Source organism: Phaethon lepturus, unplaced genomic scaffold (assembly GCF_000687285.1).
Source record: "Phaethon lepturus isolate BGI_N335 unplaced genomic scaffold, ASM68728v1 scaffold36963, whole genome shotgun sequence".
NCBI lineage: Eukaryota > Metazoa > Chordata > Aves > Phaethontiformes > Phaethontidae > Phaethon > Phaethon lepturus.
The window spans coordinates 1-6,525 of NW_010530411.1; the positions used below are offsets into that span (position 1 = coordinate 1).

Consider the following 6,525-nt stretch of genomic DNA (forward strand, 5'->3'; position numbering starts at 1 on the left):
CTTTCTTTTTCTTTTCTTTTTTTTTTCTTCCCTTCTCCCTTATTCGAATTTTTATTTTCACGCTAGACTACCCCCTCCCCTCCCTCACTCTGCCTTCCCTTCTCGGACCCGCTCCTGCCTTTGCTCAGCTCCCCAGCAGCAGCATGGGCATCATGTCCTTCGACCCCACCATCATGCCACCTGCGAACGGCTCTGCCAACGGGACTGCCAGCGGGGCCGAGGGCGGGAAGCCCCCCACCATCCCCACTGTCATGTTCATCTTTGGCGTGGTGGGCAACCTCATAGCCATCGTGGTGCTCTGCAAGTCCAGGAAGGAGCAGAAGGAGACGACTTTTTACACGCTGGTCTGTGGGCTGGCGGGCACTGATCTCTTGGGGACCTGCCTGGTGAGTCCGGTCACTATTGCCACTTACCTGCAGAACCGCTGGCCAGGAGGACCAGCACTGTGTGAGTACAGCTCCTTCATCCTCCTCTTCTTTGGACTCTCTGGCCTCAGCATTATTTGTGCCATGTCTATAGAGAGGTACCTGGCCATCAACCATGCCTATTTCTACAACCATTATGTAGACAAGAAGCTGGCAGGGCTCACACTCTTTGCCATCTACGCTTCCAACGTGCTGTTCTGCGCCCTCCCCAGCATGGGGCTCGGCAAATCTACCTTGCAGTACCCTTACACTTGGTGTTTCATAGACTGGCGAGCAAAGGAGGCCACCCATGCAGCATATTCCTACATGTATGCCGGCTTCAGCTCCTTCCTAATCATGGTCACTGTGATCTGCAACATCCTGGTGTGCGTGGCCCTCATTCGCATGCACCGCCAGTTCATGCGACGCACGTCCTTGGGGACAGACACCACCTCCAGTCGTTTATCTGACTTTCGCAGACGCCGGAGCTTCCGTCGAATGGCTGGAGCAGAGATCCAGATGGTTATTCTGCTCATTGCCACTTCCCTGGTGGTGGTCATCTGCTCCATTCCTCTGGTGGTGAGTAACGTTGTGCAACCCTTCTTCTTTTCCATCACTCGCGCCGCTGAGGCTTTTCTCCTCCTAGCCTGTCCTTGTAGGACAGGCTCCTCTTCAGCTGGTGCTACCAACTGTTTCAATAACTTAAAGGCTGTTAGCATACATGCATGGTGAGAGAAAGTCGTGTTGATTTATTTTTATAAGAAAAGAAACATGCTTATCCCAAGTACTGGGCTCCTTCGATTGGTTAAAATACCGCACCAAAAATTCTCAATAATTTTTCCACTGTTCAGCTGGAATCCACACAGCAAAAATATTACTGAGACCTAAAGCCACTTTGAAGTTCACTTCCAAAATTAATTTGTCATGAGTGAGATTTGGGTCTGGCCTGCATTATCTGGATGTTTATTGTGTTTTAAAAACGTGCATGCTGTTGCTGAAGGGTACAGTGGTCCTTGATGTGTGGAAGGAGGACAGAGGTCTGTTCACTTGGCACCAGCAACACACAGAGTGCTTCACACCCAAAACCTGAGCCAAGCTTCCCCTCCTGAGGGTTTCACCCACTGTCTCTGGGGTAGATCCCACACAGACATCCCTCCAGCAGCTCCCCACTGTGGGAGGAGTAGACTTGGTGGAACCAGCCATTGGTGCAATGCTCAGTTAAATGACAGCTGGAGGAACCTGACCCACATAAACCTAAAGATCATACTGAAATGTCAAACATTACCACTAACCATTTGCTAATTTCTGAAATGGCTGATACAATTAGTGTCATTAAATTGAACATGCAGCATCCACTTATTTCTATTCCTCCACGTTATCTCCAAGGAAGACCAAAAAAAAGACCCTCCCCTCCAAAAAAAAACCCGCCAGCTGGAGACTCTGTTCTTGCTTGCCACCCACCATAATAAAGCTTGGCAAACTTCTCTCCTCCTCTGGCTCTGAGACATTAAACAAATAGCTGCCTTGGCTTATTTGCCACCTTCCAAAATACAGCGTAGGGAGCCAAACAGTGGTTGTCAGACAGAAAGTGCTTTTAGAAGGATTGTTTTAAGGGAGTTTATTGTCAGTAGTGTGATCCCTCTGTTGCAGAGGTGCTACAATGTGTGTGTAACACAGCTTGGCCAGCTGGGGACGCGAAAAATACCGTCTATACCGCGGTGAGGGAGTTTAGGAAAGTACATGTGAACAGGACTCGAGAGGTCAGCGAGTCCGTCCCCCTGCTTCAGCGGAGCTGTAATCACAAGGGTCGGGCCAGTTTTGTGGCATTACTGACATAAACAGGAGCCAGCGAAGTGTGGCTGTGCCGGAGCATGGCCGTCTTCCGTCCTTCGGCGTTGTCACTTAGGGCTGCGCCGTGGCACGACCGAGCACGGTGCCGTGTGTTCGCTGCTTGGCATCTGAAAGAAGTGGCGAGGTGCTGTCTGGGCTGCGCACAGGGTGTCTCCGGGAGTTGCACGTGCATGAGACGGAGGAACCGCGCACAACCTGCCCTGCAGCCCAGCTCCAGAAGCTGCAGGGGTAAGCCGCCTTGCTGCACTGGGAGGCACCAGGTCACGGAGTGGCCAAATCCCCGACAGTAGTGTGGGTTGGCAGTACTTAATTTCATTAATCCAGTATTGTAACAGCTACTTCACAAAAGAAAAATACTGCTTTTTCAAAAGAGATGCTGGTAAATGCAGAGAATGGGTTCTGGGAATTAAATGTAGTGTCATAATGTGATACAGGAGATCAGCTGATGGACTTCAGCAGTTTCAGAAAAAAGCCAAACCTTATCCCCTGGAGGAGCAGCTAGAGGAAGGCTGAGAAGTCTGAACATAAAATGCAAAATGAAATTGTTCATAGCCATTTGGAGCTAGGCAGTCTTGTACAGAATATTAAAAAAAAACAAACAAACAAAACCAAAACAAAACAAAAAAAAAGGGAAAAATCAAGAGGGAGGCTTTACCAGGAAGGAAACTGGATTGTTGACAGTTAAAATTCATGAACATGGGTGGGGCAAAAGGTTTATTATTTAAACAGTAGCTAGTGAAAAACTTGTATATAGCAGAAGGTATGTGAAGGTGCAGGTGATGAAGTCGTGTAGCTCTCTCAGACCTTGATTTCACTACTTTTAAAGGCACAGTGTTACCTTGGGAGTGTTCCCATAAGTTAGCTTTTCCCTGTTAATGCAGCACATCTTTTCTGTATCTAAAATGAGGTAAGAAACTGTCATTTCACTTAGATGGATGACTAAAAAAAAAAAAAGGAAGCTTTCTTTAAAAAAACAAACAAACAGACAAAACCAACCACCACATATATACACATCATCACAGTGTCCAGTGTGGTTAAATTTCTTCATTGTTAAGTAGCTTTTATAAGTAATTTGCCTCCCCCCCCCGCGGGAATAAGCTGTAGCCATATGTGCTGCTTTGTGCCATGACGTACTGCAGCGTACGCTGCTGTATTAAGCCCTCCGGTTGCATATAGACTGAGGTTAAGAATTGAGATGTAAACTCAGAGAAGTGACACATTTATGCTGTAAATCCGAGGAGGGGCCACTAGCAGGGGTAGGTAAATCACTAAGACAGCCGTACATTTTCAGGACGCGGGGGAGTCTGAGGGAGCTCTCACCGCGGGAGAGGCTCATCTCTAACAGGACAGCCTGGCGGTCCTCAAGAACAGGCGAGTGGTAAGGTGGTGGCGGTGGTGTGATTCAGATGCACAAAGCAGGCTCGGAGGGTGCTTTCTGACTGAAGTTTTCTGATGAGCTGACTTCCTACTGATGATTTCAGCTGAATAAACCATCAGTTAAGTCAAAGCAAAGCAGCTTCTGAAAGAGACGTAAACCTCTAACATTTTAGATGAACACTTTCAGGACATAATGAAATAGCAGACAGAGGCAATTCAGCAGGCTGCATTTATTAGGGTTTGTAAAAAAATTTTCAAGTCTTAAAATATTAAATAGCCCTGAAATAATAAGCAAAGGCTTGTCTTGATTTAGAAAGTGGTTAAAGAACAGCAAGCTGAGTCACAGAGAACAGCAGTTTTTAATAATGAGCTGCTCCAGCACTCAGTTTGCAAGTAGGGTTGTTTAGTGTCCTAATGATGTATTCATAAAATCAGCAAAATTTTACAGTGACAACAAGTGCTGTTGCAAAATTATGGGGTATTGTGCAAAACACTGAATGAACTTGACAGAACTGAAGGCTGATCAAATTTATCAAGGAAGGAAAAGTTGAACAAAAAAATTAGTGAAAGGAAACTTTTTATAAAACCTTACATGCTCTTAATGTGCAGAAATTGATGTGAAAGACATGAAGAATCTGACAGTAGTTTAAAAATGAAATAAGGAAAATACATAAACTGTGTGCTGACTCTTGTCTGCATTCCACATTGGTTATCTCATCAGTTTAAATATTTAAAATATTGTGAGTTTTTAGAAAACAGAATTGGGTAGAGTTAAAAGTAGGGAAAAAGTTATACTAGGAGGGATTTTGTCAAGAATAGCGTAGAAATTATTATGTCCTTCAAAAAAAAAAAAAAAAAAAAAAAACTCTTTCAAGAGTAAATAGGCACACACTACTCCAGGTCTGTAATTCACTCCAGCAGCCTGTCAGAAACTCTTTAAGATTTTTACGTACATGATCTTTTTCTGATCCTGACCACTAAACATTGTCATTAAATTATAGTGAAGTGGAAAATAAAATATAATGTTTCAGGGTGTACATCTGGTTGATTGCGTGAAATAATCAGGAGTTTCTAACTTAATGTTTAATTGATCTAAAAGTTTGGGTTGTTTTTTATTGGCTTGGGGAGTTTCAGCTTTTCTCTTTAAATATCAGGGACTGCCCACAGCCAACAGCAAGGTGGCAGACATGATTTTTGAGCAATGGAGTAGACACCAGGCAGACACCAAGCCCTTGAAGGGCAAAGGTTATTGGCTTGTAGAGCTGAAAAACTTGTTCCTGCTTACTACCGTATGGTTTTTAAATTTATCCTATCAGTATGTGGGGAGATCTTGAGGGCAGGTAGAAGCCATGAAGACAATTACCAGTGTGACTGTAACTATACAAGTCACTTTATAGTACTTCATAGGATTAGAAATCATGATTTGCATCTGTAGTTAATAAAAAGGAAAAGCAGCAAACAGCACGCAGGACTCTGATCCTGCAAGTACCTATCACTCGAGCATAAACTCAACATACCTTGGAGCTATGTGCTTCTTAAAACAATTGCAAACAAGCTGCTAGTACTTTTTAAGATATGTCGCCTCAATTTTACAGCTGCAAAGCTAATGTACAAAACTCCTTCTTTTGATATTCGAATTGTTCTAGTTTGCTTCTTTAATTAGGATTTCAAATTGCACAAATTCAAGCATCAGATTAGCTAATTTAGTAGTGGATTCCACTTGCTTATCACTTAGAAGATGCAAGGCAATATCCTTTATTGTGCAACCTCCTGCAGCAGAAGACTTGTAGCCAAAACAGGATACATCTCCTGCTGTTCTTGTAGATGATACATTAGTAAATGCTGTTTCACCAGTATCTAAAGAAATGATAAAACTGACATTCCAACACAGATTAATTTTACCTGATTGTGATTAAGATGTAATCCCAGCAATAGGTCTGAACTGATAAATGCACTTGACATTCTGTCAGGCTTCTAATAAAAAGCACGGAACCTTTCTGGGAGTCAGAAACAGTTTTGTACAGTCCAGAGTTTTCACTAAATGGATCCATTTTATAAATCTTTAACCTGCATGTGCCACACATCTGTCAGAAGGAAATAAAGGATACAGAGATAACATAAAGCAAGCTGCGCTGTGCAATTAGCGACCGTCCTTTTCAGCCACAGAGTCAGCACTTAAAGACATTTTTCTCTTTCCATAAAGTCTGCCAGGGTGAAATAGGTACCTCAATTTCACGAGCTGCTTATCAAAAGAACAATCCCACCATTAAATCACTGATGTGTAACTGTAGCTCCAAGTTTAAAAAAAAACCCAGGAGTCAGGTCTCCAAAGTTGGACTGTGTACCACTTCTTCAGCTATCTTCAAAGTGTTCCCTCTGGTTCTGTGATCTGGATGGATTTATCAGCAAGTACCCCTCCCTGTCACACCTCTAATCTTCCCGGTAATGACTGCATTTACTCGTATGAGCTGCCAGAAGGGCCTCCGCTCCCACGACGCTGTCCTTTGGACTTGTGGCTCCCAGGGCATGCTCCTGTCCAGGGATCAACCGGTCAATACATGGACCAGCGTTTAGACACCTTCAGGGTGTATTGCTCTGCGCAAGGAAAAAGAAAAGGAGCGTTTGGAAAGAAACGTCGTGTGGCACAGCTTAAATCGCCCGGGGGAAATTTCACCTTTTTTATATGCTTGGCCAATGTATTTTTATACATTTGACCTCTTATCATTTCGGAGGGGGGAGAAGTCCTCACGCAAATGGGCAAGTGTGTATTTCAAAACCAGATTTCAGCTGATGCCGGACAACGTCGCGCCAACTTGTTTTTCGGCCTCCCAGGTTCAGGAATCCCGGCAGTTCAGCGCCGGCGTCGCAGATAGCAGCGTCGCTCGCACAAGCC

The 6,525-nt window shown here is 44.3% G+C and overlaps 1 pseudogene across 1 annotated transcript; it reads left to right on the forward strand.

Annotated features, from left to right (window-relative positions):
* Positions 1–104: 104 nt before the first annotated feature.
* Positions 105–1,136, forward strand: LOC104616033 (annotated as a pseudogene). The gene has a single exon (XR_738008.1). The product of XR_738008.1 is annotated as a prostaglandin E2 receptor EP4 subtype pseudogene (transcript).
* Positions 1,137–6,525: the final 5,389 nt, after the last annotated feature.